General features: G+C 45.4%; 1 protein-coding gene across 1 annotated transcript in view; it reads left to right on the forward strand.

Annotated features, from left to right (window-relative positions):
* Positions 1-26,799, forward strand: part of LOC126298483 (sodium-dependent transporter bedraggled) — a 673,679-nt gene that overhangs the window by 239,022 nt on the left and 407,858 nt on the right. The window lies entirely within an intron of this gene.

Consider the following 26,799-nt stretch of genomic DNA (forward strand, 5'->3'; position numbering starts at 1 on the left):
GCTCTCACAGTTTATCAGTGCTTCATTAAGCACTACGATTGTGAAAACAGCTGTGCAGACAATGGCTATGTGAAGGGAACGCTGCATCTTTCAGTCATTTCCACGTATATTTGGGAAGTCAATAAGTCGGCCTTTTATTTTTTGACGTGATAAAACGCTTATTCGCTCGTCGGTCGAACTTTCTATGACAAAATACCGTCAGATTTGAATCGCTAATAACTAAAAGGTTAATTATATATGTTTACTCCACAATATATAGATCGTGATGCAAAACCTCGCTTGTGTGAGAATGTGAAATCTAACAGAATCTGAAATTCATCAAGAATCAGGCACACCACCGAGATCCAGTGTTAAATTGAATGTACGCAACACTTTCAGTTTATTGATCCTAGCATTGAACCTATAAATAAGGAACTGAGGTAATGTTTATCATTGAAACCAACTGGTTGTGATGATAAACTCAAGATTTAAGCAATACTATGGTTTATTGTCCGCAGCTCGTGGTCTCGCGGTAGCGTTCTCGCTTCCCGAGCACGGGGTCCCGGGTTCGATTCCCGGCGGGGTCAGGGATTTTTCACCTGCCTCGTGATGACTGGGTGTTTGTGTCGTCTTCATCATCATCATCAATCATCCCCATTACGGTCGGAGGAAGGCAATGGCAAACCACCTCCACTAGGACCTTGCCTAGTATGGCGGCGCGGGTCTCCCGCGTCGCTCCCCTACGCTCGGTAAACGGAGTATGGGACTCATCATCATCATCATGGTTTATTATAAAAGACACACGAATAGTGATGCATAAGAGAAAGTTATGTGGGCAAGAACTTTACAAAGGTGTACCATACTATGAGAAGTGTACATTACAACTCTGAGTGTCAAAGTCACTGGAAGAGAGGGAGATGCATAACATTTATTTAATTCTGCGACCTAGGTACTGGCTATGACGATCGTAGTGACTGTTTCTCTGGGAGCAACACCTAAGAATTACAAAGATCAGAGAAAGCACTGAAGAATGAACCACTGATATCTGCCTAGCAATTTAACTACAATATTATCTCTTATCCTAACATGCCGGCGGTGTAAGCGGCGCGCAGAGGGAAGACATTGTGATTTCGTAAGTTGAGAGCGCAGCTGCATGTTGCCTCTGTCACTTCTGTCCGAGGACTCTTCCAGCTTCCGTGTCTCTTCAGCCTGCGGGAGCGGCTATATGCAGTCAGGTCTCCTCCCAGCTGTTAGCTCCTCTCTTCACACCAACAAAATGCGGCCAACAATTCTCTGAAAATTAATTACAGCCCACCAATGGCGTAATTGTTTCAGAGAAACAGTGAAACATCAACGAGCCAATGAATAGTATTTGTTCTCCTCTTCTCTAAAAAGTTTCGCGCTGATTGTTACGTCCTCATGACATCAGTACTATCACTCCGGCCAACAATGAACGTTGCATTATGGGTCCTGTGAAATGTTAAAAAACTTGCTACTGGCCGAGTCTGTTCCAGGTCCTCGTGTGAAGTAAGTCAGTGCTGTTTTGACAAGTTTTTAGGAAAGCCAGGAGACGTCTATGTGCCAATGCATGTCACTCAACGTGCTCCTAGCCCTGCTACCCACTGGCAGAGTTCCGTCTTCTGGAACGAAGGCGTTTTATCTCGGCCGCCCACAGACCGTACTATAAATGGACAATGACCTGTTCGGCTGCTCTCCGGGTGGCATTCCTTGGCTAGGAGGCGGACGCCCTGTCTGCTATTACTTCTCCCTCGTTTCTGCGGGAGCACCTAAGCCCCCTCCCCCCTCCCATGGCTTATTCCACCGGGCCTCGCAATGCGTCACCTTTCTCATATGCACAGCTCTTCACACTTCCAGGGTTAACACGCGAAGCAAATGAATGTACCCAGAACCATTTACATTACAAGAGGTTAAGAAGGAGTAATGAAATCAGCTCATACAATCACTGCGATATCATGACTCCTGTTAAACTGTTCAACTCCCCTCCATTTACTTAATTAAAGGTGAACAACAATGAAAACAGGCTAACTGATGAAAGGTTTGCCGCATTTCAGTGTCTGTACGTACCTGTAGCACAGTATTTATTTTGCCCGTGATGTCATCGTACCAGTGTAGTCACATACGCATCATTGTTACACGATTGTTACGAATTAGCTGTGTGTAAAGTAATAAACTGGTATAATGTGAAACGCGTTTGGCTAGCACAGTGTCATTATGAAGACCTTGCAGTGTGCTACTAGGACCCAAAGAAAGACAGTAAAAATATTCGGCGAAATATAAGTGAAAATTGGTATTCAATTTAAAATTACAAAATAATGGAATAATGCATGTTATATGACTCGTAAGAATGCTCGGAATTACAGAACACGCAAGTCGTGTGAAATCTCGTGTTGAAAGGAATCCAAAAAGTCCATTATCGAACCATAATTGTGAGTTATCTATTTTGTAATGATTCCACTACTCTGTGTAGCCATTGTATTACAGATATTGATAATTAAATTACATATTATACGAAGCACTTGATCTTATTCGGGCGTTTTCACGGAAAAAGTAAGTTACGGACTTGAACTGTGGACTCAGAAATATTTTATTGGTGAAGAGTTTTACCATTTCTCTCTTGCGTTATACGACATCCAGTAGTTTGCTCGTTCTGTTTGTGTAGTCAGGAAGCGTATCGGATTTTTTGTTTACCGCAGGTACAGTCAACCTCGGGATGCGAGTCTTTACGTGGCTTGGATGGTATCTGTCACATCCGAGTGGGCACACCCTCACATTAGCAACTGTAAAGTAGCCTGTATTAAATTTCTATAATTTCTAGAATCTCTTGGCATTTCCGAGACACAACTGTATTTTCTGAAACTTAGTCGTGAAATTTGGAAATTGATACATCGCACCGTGGCTAGAAAAGTGATTCAGTTCAAAACCCGACTTAAAAAACCTACAGAACTTATATTGAAATAATATAATGCACTTTTAATTTCAAGTAAGTATTGTTGGCAGTAAATTCTGTTATATTTATCGAACATCTTGGGGCAATTCACACGTATGTTTCAGTTAACATAAATTGTAGCCTATTCCCGATGTTATTCAATCTGTATATTGAGCAAGCAGTAAAGGAAACGAAAGAAAAATTCGGAGTAGGAATTAAAATCCATGGAGAAGAAATAAAAACTTTGACAGAATTACAATGTCATCGGCAAACCTCAGAGAAAGCAGAGGACCTTGAGGAACAGTTGAATGGAATGTCTTCAACGGAGGATATAAGATGACCATCAACAAAAGCAAAACGAGGATAATGGAATGTAGTCGAATTAAATCGGGTGATACTGAGGGAATTAGATTAGGAAATGAGACACTTAAAGTAGTAAAGGAGTTTTGCTATTTGGGGAGCAAAATAACTGATGATGGTCGAAGTGGAGAGGATGTAAAATGTAGACTGACAATGGCAAGGAAAGCGTTTCTGAAGAGGAGAAATTCGTTAACATCGAGTATAGATTTAACTGTCAGGAAGTCGTTTCTGAAAGTATTTGTGGGGAGTGTAGCCGTGTATGGAAGTGAAACATGTACGATAAATAGTTTGGACAAGAAGAGAATAGAAGCTTTCGAAATGTGGTGCTACAGAAGAATGTTGAAGATGAGATGGGTAGACCAAATAACTAGTGAGGAGGTATTGAATAGAACTGGGGAGAAGAGAAATTTGTGGCACAGCTGGATTATAAGAAGGGATCGGTTGGCAGGGCATGTTCAGAGGCAGCAAAGGCAGCGTGGAGGGTAAAAATCGTAGAGGGAGACCAAGAGATGAATACACAAAAAACAGATTCAGAACGATGTAGGTTGCAGTAGGTCGTGGAAAAGATGAAGATGCTTGCACAGGGTAGAGTAGCATGGAGAGCTACATCAACCAGTCTCTGGACTGAAGACCACAACAACAACAAATTACAATTGCCGTTTTCTGACTTGTCGCTCTTCTTGTCGGGGTATGATGCTTAAATATAAAATTTAAACGCTTGTACTTCTTTTGTGAATGCTGTCGGAGTGTGATGTTTAATAATACAATTTAAATGCTACTCCTTTTGTGAATGCACGATCACAGCTCTGATCAGCCGTCCTCTCCCTAGGACCCATGCCTGTGATCACTAACTTTTGCTGCTTACGACCGAATTTCTTTCATTCGTAGTGTAATTCTGTCTTCGTGGTCGCTATGGAGAGATTTGTTGGATGCTTAGTACGTTCCCTAGATTCCCCGCTTAACACCGTGTGGTTGTAATTAAAATGTAGCTACTGACAGAAGTCCAGTGTGGGCAGTAATTACCGTGTGGCAGCGAATCTTGGTAGATATTCTAATGCGGAACCAATTTACGCTGAAAAAAAATTAGTTCCAATTTTGGCCACCAAGTGCAAATCTGGTGCTGTGAATGCAAGAAAGACGTGCAGAAATGTTTCCTTATCCAATGGATTAGGAATGGTACGTGGGCAGAATAGGTCAAACAAGTGAGAAAGGCATAATGTTAAATTTTTTATTAACCACTTCTTACACAGGTTGTTCAGTATCAGCACCGGACGTCGATGAGATGCTGCATCCATAAAACGGCGTGATCAACAGTCGCTGGCGGCAATTCCGTTGGAATCTGAGCAATGTGTTTCCAAATACTGGCCTTCGGACCTGACGGAGGCCGAATGCGTCCCTAGTAAACGCGTTCTTTTATATACCCCCAGAGCCAAAAGCCACGTGGATTCAGATCAGCTGATCATGCAGGCCGTGCATCTGGGAAACCTCAGGATATAACAAGTGCGTGGAAGGTTCCATTAAGCAGGTCTTTCACTGGTCGCACGACATGAAATGTTGCCATATCGTGCATGAAAGCAGTAGTTTCAAGACTGTTGTGCTCTTCCAAAGCAGGAATATTATATGCTGTACAAGGAGATCTCGTTAACGTGCAGACGTATTCTTTTCAAAGAAGGACGAACCGAGAATGAAGGGACTAATAAATCTGCACCACAGTCACATACGGCGAGTGCAGCGGCTCTTCGTGCATGAAACGCAGTTTAACAGTACCCCAAATTCGGCAGTTCCATGTATTCGCTGCATCTGGTAGTGTAAAATGTGCTTCCTTACTCCATAGAATATTGCCCGACCACAAAAGCTAACTAACCCCTAAGTGCAACTCATTCACAAAAATAACCGTACCAAAGTGTTTTAGTTCAAAGCAGATCACCTAACGAAGTATTCAAAGTCCACACGTATAAAATATTTTACTGTATTCGCCAGCAATACATCGGAGAATCATAAGTCCACGACTCAACCAGGTCGCCTGACGTGACTTAGGATAAGTCCCTGAGTTGAAAATATTCCAGTGTTCACTACTGTCGACACACGCCAATATCACAAGTCCACGACTCAATGCTTATCGAGGTGTCACTGAATATTTGTACAGGTCTCTTCAGATAATGCTTCATTGTCGATAAATGCAGCATCTGCAGAAAATCTGAGCTTGCCATTAATATTGTACTGCAGTCGATTACTGCCCGTCCGAGATAAAATGCTGCGTCCTCCCTACGAAGAAATCCTCAATCCAGTCATACTTTTCGTTTGATAACCCGTCTGACCGTACTTTTGTTAATGCGCAGTGCTGTAGTACTGCATCAAATGTTTTTTTTTCCTTTTAAGTGAAGACGTGCTGTATCTAAAAATGTAAACTCCGTCCACAGGCGCTGGCAGGTCCATCGGTATCGACCGACCGGCGTGTCAACCTGTGCCAGTGGCGTCACTGGATGGGGCTCTCCTGGCCGTTGGCAGTATTCATGAGCTGCAGTCGCTACTCTCTAAAACAGCTCCTCACGAGGCTGAGGGCATCTCGTTCCATTCCCCCCCCCCCCCCCCAACAATAAGCCGTGCTGACGTCTCAGCTCCACAGTCGCACTAAGTGCTGCCTCTGTCTGACTGTTTTCATCCGTGGCTTTTATGTTGTCGCTTGAAAAAAAAAGCGCAGTTTATGTTTCGAATTGCCGAGTGTTTTGGAATCCATCCTAGTTGTCACGGAGGAGGACTATCTCTTCGAGATACCTATTTATGCTTAATTCTATCTCCGAAACTTAAGCTTCGTCAGAAGCGACTGAGGAGGGAACGCCGTCGCTAGACAATGGAGTTCCGTAACCATTCATTTAAAAATGTGACTGTGCCCTCCATTGATACGGTTTGTGAAATCTGGCGTTCCGCGAGGTACTGCCGTAGGCATTCTGCTGTTCCTGATTTACATAAATGATCTAGGTGATAATCTGAGCAGCCCCCTTAGATTGTCTGCAGATGGCGCTGTAATTTACCGTCTAGTACAATCATAGGACGATCAGTTCCAATTACAAAACGATCGAGAGAGAATTTCTGTATGGTGCGAAAAGTGGCAATTGGCACTAAACAAAGAAAAGTGCAAGGTTCAAAAAATGGCTCTGAGCACTATGGGACTTAACTTCTGAGGTCATCAGTCCCCTAGGACTTAGAACTACTTAAACCTAACTAACCTAAGGACATCACACACGTCCATGCCCAAGGCAGGATTCGAACCTGCTACCGTAGCGATCGCGCGGTTCCAGGATTTAGCGCCTAGAACCGCTCGGCCACCAAAAGCCGGCAAAAGTGCGAGGTCATCCACATGGGTACTAGAAGAAATCCGATAAATTTTGGGTATACGATAAATCGCACAAATCTAAGGGATGCCAATTCGTCTAAATACCTAGGAATTACAATTACGAGCAACTTAAATTGGAAAGACCACATAGATAATATTGTGGGAAAGGCGAAACAAAGACTGCGCTTTGTTGGCAGAACACTTAGAAGGTGCGACAAACCCCCTAAAGACACAGCCTACATTACACTTGTCCGTCCTCTGCTGGAATATTGCTGCGCGGTGTGGGATCCTTACCAGGTAGGATTGAAGAAGGACATCGAAAAAGTGCAAAGAACCTCAGCTCGTTTCGTGTCATGGTGCAACAAGGGAGAGAGTGTCACTGATATGATATGCCAGATGGGGTGGCAGTCACCGAAACAAAGGCGGTTTTCTTTGCGGCGAGTTGTATTTATGAAATTTAAATCACCAGCTTTCTCTTCCGAATGCGAAAATATTTTGTTGACACCCACCTACGTAGGGAGAAATGATCATATTAATAAAATAAGAGAAATCAAAGCTCGAACGGAAAGATTTAGGTGTTCCTTTTTACCACGCGCCGTTCGAGGGTGGAATGGTAGAGAAGTAGTATGAAAATGGTTGTATGAACCCTCTGCCAGGCACTTACGTGTGAGTTGCAGAGTAACGATGTAGATGTAGATGTTGTACGGAGTTTTTCTGGAGGATGACAGTTCAAACCCCTTTCGGTTATCCAGATTCATATCTCGCGTGATTTCTCTAAATCACACGAAGAAAGAGCCGAAACTGAACTGTAGCGGTGATTTTAAAATAAAAGCGTATTCAGTCCTGCCAACGACAGCCAGTGTGGCAGTTTGTTATCATACATAAAATACGTTTCGACTGGAGAGCCCATTGCTAGTAAAATATTAGATTTCTCGATATTCGATTCGAAGGGATGGACAGACCGAGCTGCAGACGCGAGCGTGTGAGCAGTCGCCGCCCCCCTCGGCCTTTCTCGGCGCCTTGGCATTTACAGTTCGGCCGGGAAGTGTGCAACCGACTACGGAGTTGCCGCAATGCGAACGGTGGGCCGCGTGACGTGGCGTGATACGTCACTGCCGTCAGTTCTCTTTCCTGGGCGCAGCAGAATTAAAGGAGAAAATTATTCACCGTCTCCGACATTACGCAAATCTCCGAGTGGACGTCCGTGAGGGGAAGTAGGATGGCTTGAGGTGCAAATGCAGAGTCTACCGTCTATCCGTTCCTAAAAATATAACTTGCCGTCACCTCTACTTTTAACGTGCAACAGATTCTACTTATTTATTCTATAATAATAATAAATCTGGAAAACCGTTGTGCCTCTCTGTCTGTGAACATCCTAATATCCGAAACTGCTAGACTAATTCTCACGGGATTTCCTCAGGTAATAATGGAAATGCCATGTGACTAGGGCTTCCCGTCGGGTAGGCCTTTCGCCTGGTGCAAGTCTTTCGAGTTGACGCCGCTTCGGCGACTTGCGTGTCGATGGGGATCAAATGATAATGATAAGGACAACACAACACCCAGTCCCTGAGCGGAGAAAATCTCCGCCCCAGCCGGGAATCGAACCCGTGCCGTTAGATATGACATTCCGCCGCGCTGACCACTCAGCTACCAGGGGCGGACATTTCTTCACGTAATTTGAGCATAGTTTGAGGAACCAGCCGGCCGGGGTCGCCGAGCGGTTCTAGGTTCTACAGTCTGGAACCGCGCGACCGCTGCGGTCGCAGATTCGAATTCTGCCTCGGGCATGGATGTGTGTGATGTCCTTAGGTTAGTTAGGTTTAATTAGTTCTAAGTTCTAGGGGACTGATGACCTTACAAGTTAAGTCCCATAGTGCTCAGAGCCATTTGAACCATTTTGAGGCACCATTTAAGCTTCAGGTCATCAAAATCGGATCACGAAAAGAATCGTGATTTGAAGTTTTATTAAAACTTGCTCGATTGTTTGTCTGAACACGCTTAGTTCCAAAACTACTAGACGAATTTTCGTGGGATTTTAGCAGGTAACTCGAATACAGTTTTGGGCACCGTAAAGGCTTAATCCATCAAGATCAGATGACGGAAGAAAATGATATCCGTAAATATTATAAAAGTGTATGTCTATACGTATGTTCCTTATTTCCTGCGAAACCGCTGGCGATTTCAATCACACGCCCACTATCACTTCTGTCTAGAAAGAACTCTATCAAAGGGGTGTGACCGAAAAGGAAGTGCAGGACAGGATGCCCGAATACGCAGATTTAATTCATCCAGTATTGGGAAACGAGAGCGCTTAGTGACTTGCAGCAAACTATACACCTAATTTCAAGTATTTACCAAACTTTTTCCGCTGGTACCCCTCACTAAACGGCGAAAGGAAAAAAGTGTATCACTGACTATATTTTCACGTCAGGCATGACGTTTTAATTTATTACTTTTTTACTACTAATTGTATTCGCGACAAGTTTTGCAGACAGTGGTCACATGTACCACTGAATGTACCTGCAAAATTATATTATTGTACGATACATAGTTCAAGATATATGATGCCATAAAGACTGAGATGCGTGAGAAACTCCCGCATCGTACATGACGTTTAAAGTTGTTATTACTAACTCACTCGACCGATTCCGATGAAGTTCGGTAAGGAGATAGCCTGAGTCCTGTGGAAGAACACAGGCTAGTTTTGAAAGTGTGTAGTGCAAGATGCTTATTGATTTGAAGAACATTACGCGAATTAGGGAAAATGTTTAGTCTTTGAATAAGGTCTTTGACTTCTGTACTTTTACCATATTTGTGAAAATGCATTTATTGGTTGATATGTGCACCTGATACGATTCGAAGCAGTGAACACGATGCTTATACAATCTTCGGTGTATTCAATACATACTTTCACACTATGTCAAAAGCAGATGCGTAGATGCGCGTTGCTGCCTGTCATCAGCCCGACAGCTGGGGAGGGAGAGAGCGGCCAGTGCGCCAGAAGCTGCGCTCATGTTCTTCAACACTCATACTAACAAAAGCTGCAGCAAGTCATAGTAATAATAATAATAATAATAATAATAAAGTTTGTAAATATTTCGTATGATAAAACCAAATTGTTCAACCACAACGAAACATAATACGAGGGTTGCCAAGAAAGCAATGCACCGCATTTTTTTTTCCCCTCAGCCGTAAACAATGCTACCATTTCCAACGGTGCGTATGTAGTATTTGAAGTCTGCCGAGTGAGCGCGCCAAGTTTCCGTCACTTTCGACAGATAGTGTAGCTGCAGGACAGTTTCAAAATGGCGTCTGTAGACGATGTACGTTACAAGAACGTGCCGTCATTGTATTCCTCACTGCAGAGAAAGAAACTGGGGAATGTTCACAAACGCTTGTGCAAAGTTTATGGAGCATCTGCTGTCGACGGACGTACAGTTAGTCGCTGGGCAGGAGAGTGAGGTCATCAGAAGGTGGTTCGAAGGAGCTCCACGATTTGCAGCGGTCGGGGAGACCATTCACGGCTGCCTCACCTGACAGCCTTGACCTAGCCCACTCGGACTTCCGCTTGTTTGGGCCATTAACGGATGCCATTCGTGGAAGACGTTTCGAGGACGATGAGGAAGTGATTCACACAGTGAAGCGCTGGCTCCGCCATCAGGACAAGGATTGGTACCGACAGGTCACACACGCCCTCGTTTCGCGCAGGAGGAAGGCCATAGAACGGGATGGAGATTACGTGGAAAAATAGGGTGTGTAGATAAAACGCCATTCTTTCGTGTGAGTAATTCTCATTCTGTTCAATAAAGAATTGTTGAAGAAAAAAATGCGGTGCATTACTTTCTGGGCAGCCCTCGTACATTGTAATACAGGGTGTAACTATATTTCAATTACATCAAAACAAGAAGCGAATGACGAGTAAACATGGGTTTTAAAATGCATACTTTAAGGGAGCACTTGTTCATCTTAGCTTCTGTGGAACACATCTCTTCTACTGAACAAGTGCTCGTAACTCTTAAAGTATGCATATTAGAGCCCATGTTTACTAGGTACGAGGGTCACTCCAAAAGAAATGGACACTATTTTTGTAAAAATACAGTTTTCATTCTGCGTGTGTGAAAGTCTTACAGTGTGTAGATACATCCTTCCTGCTTGTTTTCAAACTTAGTGCAACCTGTTCCCTTGAGTGGCACCGTCACAGCATGTCTTCAAGGTGGCTGCTACACTTGACGTTCGTGTGTGTGTGTGAAATCTTATGGGACTTAACTGCTAAGGTCATCAGTCCATAAGCTTACACACTATTTAACCTAAATTATCCTAAGGACAAACACTCGAACCTCCACCGGTACCAGCCGCACAGTCCATGACTGCAGCGCCTGAGACCGCTCGACTAATCCCGCGCGGCACTGACGATCGTCAGAAGCAACGTGCTGTCATAGAATTCCTGTGCTGTGAAAACGACACAGTGGGAAACATCCACAAGAGGTTGAAAAAGGTGTCTGGAGATGCTGCTGTCGATTGCAGTACAGTTAGACGGTGGGCAAGCGGGTTACGTGATGAAAGCGGGCACCGCAATGTTGAGGGTTGTTCTCGCAATGGCAGGCCTCGTATTGCACACACTCCAGACAATGTGCAGACAGTTAACGAATTGGTGCCTGCTGCTAGACGCATCACAGTGAACGAATTGTCACGCTACGTTGGGACAGGGGAAGGAAGTGTTTGCAGAATACTGAAAGTGTTGGCGTTAAAAAAGGTTTGTGCCAGGTGAGTTCCCAGGATGTTGACAGTGGCTCACAAAGAAACAAGAAAAAAAACTTTTGGAACTGTGCGAGAATGATGAAGATGAATTTCTTGGAAGAATTGTGACAGGTGATGAAACATGGCTCCTCATTTTTCACCAGAGACGAAGAGGCAATCAATGGAATGGCGCCAAGCAAATTCACCCAAGGAAAAAAAAATTCATAACCACACCTTCTGCTGGAAAAGTTATGGCTGCGGTGTTTTTCGATTCCGAAGTACTCTTGCTTGTGGACCTCATGCCAAGGGGAACCACCATAAATTCTGATGCATACGCAATACTGAAGAAACTTTCAGCTCGACTGAGTCGTGTTCGACCACATCGGCAAAAGCAGGATGTTTTGCTGTTGCACGAAAATGCACGGTCACATGTCAGTGAAAAAACCTTGGGAGCGCTCACAAAACTCGGATGGACAACACTGAAATTCCCGCCTTTCTGTCCTGACCTGGCTCCATGTGACTATCATCTCTTTGGGAAACTGAAAGATTCTCTTCGTGGAACAAGGTTTGAAGACGATGACTCCCTTGTGCACGCTGCCAAACAGTGGCTCCAACAGGTTGGTCCAGAATTTTACCGTGCGTGTATACAGGCGCTGGTTCCAAGTGGCCTAAGGCAGTTGAGAGGGATCGAAAGTATGTGGATAAATGAAAATATTGTTCCTAAAGGATGTATCTACACACTGTAAAACTTTCAAACATGCAGAATAAAAGATGGATTTAAAAAGAAATAGTGTGCATTTCTTTTGGAGTGACCCTCGTATATTTTTCTTTATTTTGGCGTGGCGGAGCTGTCCTCAGAAGGAACTTAGTTACTACTTGTATAGTAATAATAGTTTACACGGGTGTTTAGAAACTCATTTTCGCATTATGTCAAATAAATTGCAGTTTGAAAGACCTACGTCCGAAAAATTGAGAAGCATTTGCAATTAATTTAAGAACTGTAATAGCAACAGACTTCCACAATTTTGATTATGTCATCATCGGCATAAAATGAAATCGAAGTGTGAACTCACCCTTACACCCACCTCTGTATCCGAGGTCGCTAACACACGCTTCCGAGATGGCGCTCGATTACAAGGTAAGCAGAATCGTATCCTGGTGGTGGAAAATGTGGCTTGCAAATGAGAAGAAATCCCCAATCACCAGCCTCTGTAACTTCCGAACCGCTCCACAGCGTCTGATAAAGTGAGGAGATGTGACACTGTTGACGGTGATACGTCCGTTGGAGGGGAATGTTAAGCTCTGCGACCCCTCGGTGCTTTACGAGAGGAGTGGGGTACGTACTTCATCGTCTCCCTTCCTTCATCTATAGCAACACAAACCAAAGACTACGCTGTACAAGCACTACCCACACGACACAGATACATAGACAACCTGCAGGAAGACCTTACCTACAACGGCGATGGAACAGTCATGCATCGGCTCCGATACGCTCATTCCCTGAGGATGGGACATTTCACGGTTGTGTGGACACAGGACTACAGACTGGTTATGAGAGCGTTTTTCAGTCTCTCCGGCTTACGTTCGGAAAGTCAGTCTTTTTTGTTTATCCCCGAATGGAGGTTTTTCCCTTTCTGTCTTCACTTACTCAACTTCCTGTGGTTTGCCAATTCTACATGTGGAACCGTTCCAGATTTTCTGGTGACAGTAGGTACGGCACACAGCGAATGTGTTCTAGGTGTGGGGGTAGAAATCACACATGTTACAAATATCAGTGATTGAGAAACCGCAGTTTTCACAATAACAGCTTTATAATATCTTTATAATATCTGCCTGCGATTTCAGTCGCAACAGGAAGTCGCAAGCAGCAACTAAAAGTAGCATTTAACATTCAATGGCATGTTCCATCTGGCGGTAAGAAGTTGTTACTTCTTTCTCAGAATATTATGTCTCGCTATCGAGTCTGGCTGCGATTTCGGTCACATCTAGAAGTCACAAGTAGCAACTAACAGCACCGTTTAGGAGTTGTAACATTCAGCGCTGCGAGCCATCTGTTCAACGAAGTTCAAACTTCGAAATCCGAAATTTCTAAACCTGCGTTATCGGTTGGGGATTTGTAGGGTTCCCCTTGATAGGTACACAAAGGAAGCAGCTACTCGGTAAGCACAATACTTGTGGAGTGCACATGAGGCTGTTTTAGGCTATGTGGTAGACTAGTTTGAGCTACTCTGACGAACACTCGCCAGTCGATACGCATCTAGGGAAGTCGGACCGTGTTCAAAGTAAAGACACTTCGATTGTCAAAACTTTATCAGTAAACTGTCGAAGTGTTCGTAATAAAGTTCCCGAATTTACTGCCCTCCAGGAAAGCTCTCTCCCTCAAGTTATTCTTAGGACCGAGGGCTGGCTGAACCTGAGATGAAAACTCTGGGATATTTATCGAGTCCAGCAACATATACCGGAAAAACAGATTAGAGGCCATAGGAAAGGGAGTGTTCATTGCAGTCGACAAAAATTCTGTATCTATTGAGGTCGAAATTGAGTGTGACAGTGAAGTTATCTGGTCGCGTATAACAGGCCTAGATGAAACCAAGGAGTACAGAATCAATCATGGGAAATACCTTTGAACACGGTTTCTGAAAGCTGTTTTGAGCAGCTAGTTCAGCAGCCCACATGCAATGGAACTGTCTTTGAGCTTGTAGCTCCAAATGCAATGATAAGCCAAAACTGCACCTGACGCGGTAACAAAAGTATATTAGCCGAGAAGACACGGACGGTGGATCACCCTAGCGGAGGTATGGGCTGCAGGTGGGGAAATCCATTGAGGTAAGTGTCTTTGATAAAGACAGGTTATTATTACTCAGAGCTTGTGAACGAATATCTCGAGAACGGTGAAGCTGGTCGAATATTCATGTGCTACTCTCGTGAGCATCTACTGAAAAAGGTAGGAAAGTGACACTGCCGGCCGGAGTAGCCGAGTGGTTCTAGGCGCTATAGTCTGGAACCGCGCGACCGCCACGGTCGCAGGTTCGAATCCTTTCCCCGGGCATGGATGTGTGTGATATTCTTAGGTTAGTTAGGTTTAAGTAGTTCTAAGATCTAGGGGACTGATGACCTCAGAAGTTAAGTCCCATAGTGCTCAGAGCCATTTGAACCATTTTTGAACAGTGAAACTACCACTAGACGCTAAATGGTTGGACGTCCACAACTCTTCACAGAGTGCAGGGTTCGGAGGTTTTGTCTGCTCTGTAAATCAGGGTAGATGGTGTTCTGTGGCATCCCTGCCGAAAGAGCACATAGCCGGTGCAGGCACAAGTGTTCTGGCTCCTCAGCAGACCACCCTTACATGTTGTAAGGGATCCATGACCCCACGAACACAGATGCTAGTATCCGACACCCAGGCTGATGGCAGACAGGAATCGATTGTCGAGCGCTGCAGGAGGCAGTGAGACTAGTGTCGAGTGAGCAGTGGTACTGGAGAGACGGGCCAGAATGGTTGTCGAGTGAGTAGTAAACGGTAAATTCACCGGAGTATGGCAAATCAGCGCATCTCCCTGATCGTCGTGGGGTGGACCCTCATCGATACCGATTCGCGTGTGATATGAAACCAAAAGTGACAAATGCCGAATTACGTGTTTCGCGTCAACCGCGTCGGCAGCAACAACCATGGATTGCAGTGAGGATTGTTGTGGATGTTAACCATCATCATTGCGTGTGACGCAATACTTAAAATCAGCAACGAGTAAAAGATATAACCGCAATTAGACGTGTAAGGCGAAGGTAGCAAGTGCCTCAGAATTTTTGTGTTAGTAGAAAATACATATCAGTTTGTACACCGCAACCTTTATGGTCTTTAATAATAGACAAACTCAATCATTCCACTATTTCTCAGAACAGCCGCACTCGGTTGAAATACCCCGAAACCACAGCAGGAAAGCCGATAGCCGTTCATCCATTAAGCACACGGTCATATAGTCATAATAATTAAGTTTGGCGGCTTCGATAAATTACACAAAACCCAATAAAGGACAAAAAGGAGGTGTTTCAGTGTTCACATCTTAATGCAGCGACATCGTCAGTTACGGTTGCAGTGGGCACTCGACCATCTACATCTACATCCATACTCCGCAAGCCACCTGCCGGTGTGTGGCGGAGGGTACCCTGAGTACCTCTATCAGTTCTCCCTTCTATTCCAGTCTCGTATTGTTCGTGGAAAGAAGTATTGTCGGTATGCTTCTGTGTGGGCTCTAACCTCTCTGATTTTATCCTCACGATCTCTTCGCGAGATATACGTAGGAGGGAGCAATATACTGCTTGACTCTTCGGTGAAGGTATGTTCTCGAAACTTTAACAAAAGCCCGTACCGAGCTACTGAGCGTCTCTCCTGCAGAGTCTTCCACTGGAGTTTATCTATCATCTCCGTAACGCTTTCGCGATTACTAAATGATCCTGTAACGAAGCGCGCTGCTCTCCGATTTTCTCTATCTCTTCCTTCAACCCTATCTGGTACGGATCCCACACTGCTCAGCAGTATTCAAGCAGTGGGCGAACAAGCGTACTGTAACCCACTTCCTTTGTTTTCGGATGGCATTTCCTTAGGATTCTTCCAATGAATCTGTCTGGCATCTGCTTTACCGACTACCAACTTTATATGATCATTCCATTTTAAATCACTCCTAATGCGTACTCCCAGATAATTTATGGAATTAACTGCTTCCAGTTGCTGACCTGCTATTTTGTAGCTAAATGAAAAGGGATCTATCTTTCTATGTTTTCGCAGCTCATTACACTTGTCTACATTGAGATTCAATTGCCAATTTCCTGCACCATGCGTCAATTCGCTGCAGATCCTCCTGCATTTCAGTACAATTTTCCATTGTTACAACCTCTCGATACACCACAGCATCATCTGCAAAAAGCATCAGTGAACTTCCGATGTCATCCACCAGGTCATTTATGTATATTGTGAATAGCAACGGCCCTATGACATTCCCCTGCGGCACACCTGAAATCACTCTCACGTCGGAAGACTTCTCTCCATTGAGAATGACATGTTGCGTTCTGTTATCTAGGAACTCTTCTATCCAATCACACAATTGGTCTGATAGTCCGTATGCTCTTACTTTGTTCATTAAACGACTGTGAGGAACTGTGTCAAACGCCTTGCGGAAGTCAAGAAACACGGCATCTACCGGGGAACCCGTGTCTATGGCCCTCTGAGTCTCGTGGACGAATAGCGCGAGCTGGGTTTCACACGATCGTCTTTTTCGAAACCCATGCTGATTCCTACAGACTAGATTTCTACTCTCAAGAAAAGTCATTATTCACGAACATAATACGTGTTCCAAAATTCTACAACTGATCGACGTTAGAGATATAGGTCTATAGTTCTGCACATCTGTTCGACGTTCCTTCTTGAAAACGGGGATGACCTGTGCCCTTCTCCAATCCTTTGGAACGCTACGCTCTTCTAGAGACCTACGGTACACCGCTGCAAGCAGGGGGGCAAGTTCCTTTGCGTACTCTGTGTAAAATCGAACTGGTATCCCATCAGGTCCAGCGGCCTTTCCTCTTTTGAGCGATTTTAATTGTTTCTCTATCCGTCTGTCGTGTATTTCGATATCTACCATTTTCTCATCTGTGCGACAATCTGTAAATCGTGGTCTGGAGAGTTATGTGCCCATCGGGCTTCGACCGTCGATCGATGGAAACGTTCCGGCTCTTCAGGTGAATCATATTATTGCCACACTAGGTCGATGGTCGTCTCCACAAACGTCGTCATCGAGGTGAACGGCGGCTCGAAACGTACAGCGCACCACGGACGCAGGCTGGTGGGAGCAGTATTATATTATGTGAGACATTCTCCTGCGCTTGCATGGGACCTGTGGTAGTAATCGAAGACCCGCAGACAGCTGCGAACCACAGCGTCCCTTCATGCTTGATGTCTTTTCCCGATGGTAATGCAATCTTTCAGCATTATAACTGTCCGTTTCTTGGAGCCAGTACCGTGCTACAGTGGTTTGAGGAGCATTACGGTGAACTCACGTGGATGCCTCGGCAACAATTCGCCTGATGTAAATCCTATGGACCCCGTATGGGTCGCTATCGGACGCCATCAGCGCGTACTCAAATCAGCGGCCCGTAATTTACGCGAATTACATGGCCCACGCATAGATATCTAAGGCCACATACCTCCACAAACCTACCAACAAACTTTCGGATCCCTAATACGCAGAATCAGTGATTTATTTCGTTCCAAGGACGAACAAGCAAGCTATTAAGCAGGTGCTCATAATGTTTTGGCTCATCGGTGTAGGCTGGACCTTATCGACAACGTCAATATAGAACGAGGATTAGCATTCATGATGTCATTAGGGCAATTATGGTTACGAAAGTTAATAAATCAGTTAATAAGGCTAGGAGAGTTTTTCTTCGAGAAAAAGCAAATAAGCAGTTGTTAGAATCTCATTTAGACAGTGAACTGGGTTCCAGTAGGATGGACGTAGAGAAATTATGAACAATATTTAAGCTGACTGAAAACGTGGTCTGGAGAGTTACGTGCCTAGTAAGTAGATTAAGGACGGGAAAGACCCATCATGTTTTAATAACCAGATTCGGAAAACGCTGAGGAAGCAGAGGCTGTTGCGCTCTCATTTGAAACTATAACGTCTAAATGACGACTAGCGAAGATTAGTAGAGATTCGTGGGCCTGTGAAAGATCTATGCGCGAAGCATACAACTACTACCTTCATACCTTAGCAAAAGACTTGGCAGAGATCTCGAGAAAATTCTGATCCTATGTAAAAGCGCCAAGTGGGTCGAAGGATTCCATCCAACCGACTGCTGTGGCCGAGCGGTTCTAGGCGCTTCAGTCTGGAACCGCACTGCTGCTCCGGTCGCAGGTTCAAATCCTGCCTCTTGAATGTGTGTGATGTCCTTAGGTTAGTTAGGTTTAAGTAGTTCTAAGTCTAGGGGATTGATGACCTCAGATAGTGCTTAGAGCCATTGGAACCATTTGAGCTTCCATCCAGTCACTTTTCCACTCTGTGTGGCATTTGAAGATAGCAAAACGAAAGCGTAAGTTTAAAATTGTACTTTCTAGAAATCGTTCACGCAAGAGAATCGTACAAACATACCACCGTTTGAAAGTCGAACAAACTCACGTATGGGCGACATAATAAGAAGCACCCCTGGCCTAGGGAACCAACTGAAAAATGGGAAAGTAAATAAATCAACAGGTCTGGATGGAACCTAACCCGGTTTTTCGAAGAGTACTCTAGGCCATTGGACCTCTTTTATCGCGAATCTCTAGCCCAGCCGAAAGTCCCAAGCGAGTGGAAAAAGCGCAGGTGACTAGTAGAAGAATGGGCACCGCACGGTACTCAGCCCCTCTATACAGGGTGTTACAAAAAGGTACGGCCAAACTTTCAGGAAACATTCCTCACACACAAATAAAGAAAAGATGTTATGTGGACATGTGTCCGGAAACGCTTAATTTCCATGTTAGAGCTCATTTTAGTTTCGTCCACCTACGCTCAATGGAGAACGTAATCATGATTTCATACGGGATACTCTACCTGTGCTGCTAGAACATGTGCATTTACAAGTACGACACAACATGTGGTTCATGCGCGATGGAGCTCCTGTACATTTCAGTCGAAGTGTTCGTACGTTCTGAACAACAGATTCGGTGACCGATGGATTGGTAGAGGCGGACCAATTCCATGGCCTCCACGCTCTCCTGACCTCTACCCTCTTGACTTTCATTTATGGGGGCATTTGAAAGCTCTTGTCTACGCAACCCCGTACCAAATGTAGAGACTCTTAGTGCTCGTATTGTGGACGGCTGTGATACAATACGCCATTCTCCAGGGCTGCATCAGCTCATCAAGGATTCCATGCGACGGAGGGTGGATGCATGTACGCGTATCCTCGCTAACGGAGGACATTTTGAACATTTCCTGTAACAAAGTGTTTGATGTCACGCTAGTACGTGTGAACAGAGACGTATTGCTGTAGATTTCTGGCTCTCCGTACACACCAAGACAATTGCGATCTTTCCCGTGCTAAGCATGTCGCAAACAGCCGAGAAATTATTTACTCGTTTTTCTGGCACATTTCTGTAATACGCTACTCGGTCACTTAAAAATATTTCCCGTGAAGTAAGCGACTGAGTTGCGAGCGACATGATTTCTGCCAGCTTTTCCCATTGTCTCAAAATTTGGTGGCTTTCAGATTTCGCGCCGTTTGCTGGGGCCCAAGAAGTAACTTTTGTGATGATGCATACATATTGATAGTGGGTTTCGGCATTAACTTTCTTTATTAATAAATTACTGTCGAACTGCCGAGCGCAGGCAGACCGCTTTAAAATTCTAATATTCCTTTAAGTCGTGTGACCGGTGTAACTGGTCAAACAGCAGCAGCAACTGTCGCTTGTCACTATGGCTCAAATGGCTCTGAGCACTATGGGAATTAACTTCTGAGGTCATCAGTCCCCTAGAACTTACAACTACTTAAACCTAACTAACCTAAGGACATCACACACATACATGCCCGATGTAGGATTCCAACCTGCGACCGTAGCGGTCGATTATTTAGCTTGAAAACAATCCATGCCCTCGGGATGACAACATGTATGCACTGTTCACCCAGAATATTATGACCACCTACCTAACAGCCCGTATGTCCATCTTTGGCACGGGTAACAACGGCATGAAAGCTTTCAGGCCTTGGTACGTGGCTAGAAGAAGCTAACACCGCATCTGCACACAGAAGTCAACTAATTCCCGTAAATTCAGTGGGGGGGTGGGGGGGGGGGGTGATGCTTGACGCCACGTTTAATCACATTCCAGATGTGTTCGATCGGGGTCAGATTTGGCGAGTTGGGGGGCCACCACATCAATAGGAACTCGCCACTATGTTATTCGAACCACTCCATCAGGCTCCTGGTCTTGCGACATGGTGCATTATCTTGTTCAAAAATGCCAGTGTCGTCGGGAAACATTATCGTGATGAAGGCGTGCACGAGGTCTGCAGCCAGTGTACGATACTACTTGGCCGTCATGGGGCTTTGCATGTGCACGGATGGTCGCGTGAATGTTCTCCAGAGCGTAATGGAACCGCCGCCAGCTTGTCTCGTCCCGCCGTACAGGTGTCAAGGAGCCGTTCCCCCGGAAGAAGACGGATTCGCGCCCCGCCATCGGCAAGATGGAGAAGGTATCGGAATTTATCAGACCATGTAACACTCTGCCATTGCGCCAATGTCCAGTGCCGATGGTCACGTGCCCATTTACGTCGGAGTTGCCAATGTCGTGGTGATAACATTGGCACACTCACTGGTCGTCGGCTGCGGAGGCCCATTCTTAGGAGTGTTCGGTGCACTGAGTGTTCAGACACACTTACAGTCAGTCAGCATTAAAGTCTGATGTTAGTTCTGTCACGTTTCGCTACCTGTCCTGTTGTATCAGTCTGCCCAGCCTACGACGTGCGACATCTGTAGTGAGGGGTGGCCGCTCAACCTCACGACGCCTGGACGTGGTTTCACCACGTGTTGAAGACACTCATCGCAGCACTCCTCGAACATTCTACAAGTCGTGCAATTTGTGAAATACTAGTGCCGAGCCACCGGACTATCACTACCTGCCCTCGGTCACACTCAGATAGATCGCGCGCCTTCCCCGTTCTACACACGGACAGCACGCTCAGTGATACTACATGTACCGTGCGTGTGGCTATCGGTCATTCCTCTCCAGGTGACGCTGCTATCGCCTGGACGGGCTTATATCGATAGTAGGTCGCTGGTGATACTGTTCTACGCTATCATTGTGTGTTACTTTCACTGCACTGCAGCCGGCCGCTGTGACCGAGTGGTTCTAGGCGCTTCAGTCCGGAACCGCGCTGCTGCTACGGTCGCAGGTTCGAATCCTGCCTCGGTCATGGATGTGGGTGGTGTCCTTAGGTTAGTTAGGTTTAAGTAGTTCTAAGTTCTAGGGGACTGATGACCTTAGAAGTTAAGTCCCGTAGTGCTCAGAGCCATTTGAACCATTATTTTGAGAACTATGTTACCTTTAGCAAAAGCATTCTAGGTAATTTTTATTCAGCTATTAGTTTACCAAGCCCAGTATGTATTTATTCCAGTCTTCTTTTAGTCTGCCTTCACCTTCCCCCTCTCGCTGTCCACCTGTTCCTCTGCCCACGGTTCATCTGCTCATTCCCCTACTGCCCATCTCCTCCTCCTCATTCTCTTTGTCATTTCCTCCTCCCCTCCATTTTGCTGCCTATCTCTTACCCCCCCCCCCCCCCTCTGTGTCAATCTCCTCCTCTTTCCTTTCTCTGTCCACCTCCTTCTCTCCCCTTCCTCTGTCCATTTCCTCCTCTTCCTGCTCTGCCCCCCCCCCCCACTCCTTTATGTTCACCACATCATTCTCCCTTTCTTTTGCGTCCCCTCCTTCCCCCTCTTTCTCCATGCATGTCCTCCTTCCCCCTCCTCTCTCCATTCAACACCCCCACCCTAGTAGCAGATAGCTGGTTCTTAGCCCCCTCCCCTCCACAGTATTTCTTTCTAGGTAGTGATTGATATGTGGACGACATTCAGCTGAAATCGATCCGAGGGTTTAGGAAAGGCGTTTTACTCTTGGCTTTGCCCGTGTGCACACGTGTCATATATATTTCAAACATATTTGTGCCCATATATCATTTGCATCTCTAGCGAATTTCGTCCTGTGGTTTCGTTTTCACGCTGCTCAATGTTTATGACGTCAAATCTACTGAACTATGTGTCATCCAATGATATATTTTTGCAAGTACACTTAGTGGTATGTAAATACTGTATGAAAAATGTGTTTCAAATAGATTTAGTGATAAAGAATAATAAATTAAAAGTTTAAAGGCGTGAACTCTAGTAACCAATGAACCTTTCTCCTTTCATCATTTTTTGGTTAGTGTCAGCGAGGAAAAGTCTTACGAAGGTTTGAAATTATATTTAATGTTGGCTGCTATTCACTAAGTGCTCTCATTCTCAAATACTGCATGAATATAATCTGGTTATTGGCGCGTAGTGAGCTGCGTTTCATTCTCAGCCCCAACCTCACCCTTTTCGAGAAGTAGGTGGTTTTCACCCCACAGTGGCTCTTTTCAGACACTAACTGATACGTGTTCCAAGTTTAGTTGATATCTATCCAGTGGTTTAGGAGGAGATGCGGATCATACATACACTTTTATAATAGATGCGGATTCGTTTATTTTGCTTTCCACACAATCGTTCCCTTCAACTGTCTTGAGTACAACATTTTATCAACTGGATCTGCGACTGCATTGTTAATTTGCGTTATTTGGTCTAGGATGTGTTGACTGTACACTGTTTTAGTCTTAGTGTATCTGATATGCAGGCCTGTTTTCAAACCTGCTGTATTAAGTCCTTCTGTGAGTTTTTGAAGTTTAGCTGCACTAGAGGTAAACAGAACAATGAGATCAGCGGAAGGAAAGTAGTTCTGTTGTGTTCCATTATCACATATACATTCCCCCCTTTCCTCCCTGTTTATGTATAGTGGATCTCTGCCCAATGGTAGGGTTCATATCCTGGTTGTGTAATAAGTTTTCACTGTGACTGTGTGGCAGGCAAGGTAGAAAATGTGATGGTTTAGGCGTCCTGATCACCACACTTGGCACCAGTGTCCTGGAGTAAGTGTCAAACCTCTCCTCAGTGTCTTGTGGAGTGAAGACATGTGACAGTATTGATAGTGGTCCATCTGTTGGACGACTTGGAGCTGTCGGAGAGGAATTATATATACGCTCGCAGTGGGTTTCATCCTCTCCCATCTTTCATCGTATACAATATAAACGAGATACCACACTATACGCATGTGTTAGTTGTCTACACTCAACAGGCACATGACAAAACTGTCACAAGACTCCAAGCAAAGGGGCATTACGTACAGATTAACGAAACTCTTCCCATTTTGGCACTTCATCTTATAGCAATTGGAATCGGACACAACCAGGAAACACTGTCCGATCTGCCAATGGTGTTGACGGTCAGTCACGAAAAACTACAGAAAGACAACAACAGCGATGGATGGGCAATGAAAACAGCACGGCAGAATGATGAGGCCAGAGAGTGAGCAAAATAGAGAGTCTAGACATACCAATATCAGGAACCACAGAACAACGAGTAAAGCGAATAAAATGAGATCACAATCAGAACACGACTGAGATCTGGGATAGTGTGCTGCTAGCTTTATAGCACAGTAGCAAATGCTGATAGGCTGATGCGGGGACATGTCCCCCCTTAGCACGAAAGAACCAACTGCATCCGCCACACATTGTCCGTCGGTGCATCATTTGGGAGGAGGTAAAATCGTTACAAGTCGGTGCGTACTCTACACCTACAGTGTCGTGTGGCCCATCGAAGATGGTAACCTTATTGTTATATTGTCATCGATGACATTTAAGTGCCTGGTAGAGGGGTCATCGAACCACCCTCACAATTCTCTATTATTCCAACCTCATACAGTGCGCGGAAAGAATGAACACCTATATTTTTCCGTGCGAGCTCTGATTGACCTTATTTTATCGTGGTGATCGTTCCTCCCTATGTAGGTCGGTGTCAACAAAATATTTTCGCATTCGGAGGAGAAAGTTGGTGATTGGAATTTCTTGAGAAGACTCCGCGGCAACGAAAAACGCCTTTCTTTTAATGACTTCCAGCCCAAATCCTGTATCATTTCTGTGACACACTCTCTCATATTTCGCGATAATACAACGTGTGCTGCCTTTCTTTGAGCTTTTTCGATGCACTGCGTCAGTCCTATCTGGTAAGAATCCCACACCGCGCAGCAGTATTCTAGAAGAGGACGGACAAGTGTAGTGTAGGTAGTCTCCTCAGTAGGTCTATTACATTTTCTAAGTGCCCTGCCAATAAAACGCAGTCTTTGGTTAGCCTTCCTCACAACATTTTCTATGTGCTCTTTCCAATTTAAGTTGTTCGTAATTGTAATACTTAGGTATGTAGTTGAACTTACGGCTTTTAGATTAGACTGATTTATCGTGTAACCGAAGTTTATAGAGTTCCTTTTAGCACTCATGTGGAAGACCTCACACTTTTCGTTATTTATGGTCAACTGCCACTTTTCGTACCATTCAGATATTTTTTCTAAATCGTTTTGCAGTTTTTTTGGTCTTCTGATAACTTCATTAGTCTATAAACGACAGCATCATCCTCAGACAACCGAAGACGGTTGCTCAGATTGTCTCCCAAATCGTTTATATACACTCCTGGAAATTGAAATAAGAACACCGTGAATTCATTGTCCCAGGAAGGGGAAACTTTATTGACACATTCCTGGGGTCAGATACATCACATGATCACACTGACAGAAGCACAGGCACATAGACACAGGCAACAGAGCATGCACAATGTCGGCACTAGTACAGTGTATATCCACCTTTCGCAGCAATGCAGGCTGCTATTCTCCCATGGAGACGATCGTAGAGATGCTGGATGTAGTCCTGTGGAACGGCTTGCCATGCCATTTCCACCTGGCGCCTCAGTTGGACCAGCGTTCGTGCTGGACGTGCAGACCGCGTGAGACGACGCTTCATCCAGTCCCAAACATGCTCAATGGGGGACAGATCCGGAGATCTTGCTGGCCAGGGTAGTTGACTTACACCTTCTAGAGCACGTTGGGTGGCACGGGATACATGCGGACGTGCATTGTCCTGTTGGAACAGCAAGTTCCCTTGCCGGTCTAGGAATGGTAGAACGATGGGTTCGATGACGGTTTGGATGTACCGTGCACTCTTCAGTGTCCCCTCGACGATCACCAGAGGTGTACGGCCAGTGTAGGAGATCGCTCCCCACACCATGATGCCGGGTGTTGGCCCTGTGTGCCTCGGTCGTATGCAGTCCTGATTGTGGCGCTCACCTGCACGGCGCCAAACACGCATACGACCATCATTGGCACCAAGGCAGAAGCGACTCTCATCGCTGAAGACGACACGTCTCCATTCGTCCCTCCATTCACGCCTGTCGCGACACCACTGGAGGCGGGCTGCACGATGTTGGGGCGTGAGCGGAAGACGGCCTAACGGTGTGCGGGACGGTAGCCCAGCTTCATGGAGACGGTTGCGAATGGTCCTCGCCGATACCCCAGGAGCAACAGTGTCCCTAATTTGCTGGAAAGTGGCGGTGCGGTCCCCTACGGCACTGCGTAGGATCCTACGGTCTTGGCGTGCATCCGTGCGTCGCTGCGGTCCGGTCCCAGGTCGACGGGCACGTGCACCTTCCGCCGACCACTGGCGACAACATCGATGTACTGCGGAGACCTCACGCCCCACGTGTTGAGCAATTCGGCGGTACGTCCACCCGGCCTCCCGCATGCCCACTATACGCCCTCGCTCAAAGTCAGTCAACTGCACATACGGTTCACGTCCACGCTGTCGCGGCATGCTACCAGTGTTAAAGACTGCGATGGATCTCCGCATGCCACGACAAACTGGCTGACACTGACGGCGGCGGTGCACAAATGCTGCGCAGCTAGCGCCATTCGACGGCCAACACCGCGGTTCCTGGTGTGTCCGCTGTGCCGTGCGTGTGATCATTGCTTGTACAGCCCTCTCGCAGTGTCCGGAGCAAGTATGGTGGGTCTGACACACCGGTGTCAATGTGTTCTTTTTCCATTTCCAGGAGTGTAGATAAGGAACAGAAAAGGGCTTATAACACTACCTTGGGGAACGCCAGAAGTCACTTCTGTTTTACTCGGTGACTGTCCGTCAATTACTACGACCTGTGACCTCTCTCACAGTAAATAGCATATCCAATCACATAACTGACACGATATTCCATAAGCACGCAATTTCATTACGAGCCGCTTGTGTAGTACAGTGTCAAAAGCCTTCCGTAAATCCAGGAATATCGAATAGATCTGAAATCCATTGTCAACAGCACTCAGCACTTCATGTGATTAAAGAGCTATTTGTGTTTCACAGGAACGATGTTTTCTGAACCCATGTTGACTGTGTGTCAATAGACTGTTTTCTTCAAGGTAACTCATAATGTTCGACACACAATATATGCTCTAAAATCCTGCTGCATATCGACGTTTACGATATGGGCCTGTAATTTAGTGGATTACTCCTACTACCTTTCTTGAATATTGGTGTGACCTGTGCAGCTTTCCTGTCTTTGGGTACGGATCTTTCGTCGAGCGAACGGTTGTATATGATTGTGAAGTATGGAGCTACTGTATCAGCATACTCCGAAAGGAGCCTAATTGGTATACAGTCTGGACCAGAAGACTTGCTTTTATTAAGTGATTTGAGTTGCTTCGCTACTCCGAGGTTATTTACTTCTACGTTATTCATTTTGGTACCTGTTCTCGATTCGAATTCTGGAATATTTACTTCGTCTTCTTTTGTGTTAGCCGAATTCCATTGTTCATTGGAC

The sequence above is a fragment of the Schistocerca gregaria genome, chromosome X (assembly GCF_023897955.1).
Source record: "Schistocerca gregaria isolate iqSchGreg1 chromosome X, iqSchGreg1.2, whole genome shotgun sequence".
NCBI classification, from domain to species: domain Eukaryota; kingdom Metazoa; phylum Arthropoda; class Insecta; order Orthoptera; family Acrididae; genus Schistocerca; species Schistocerca gregaria.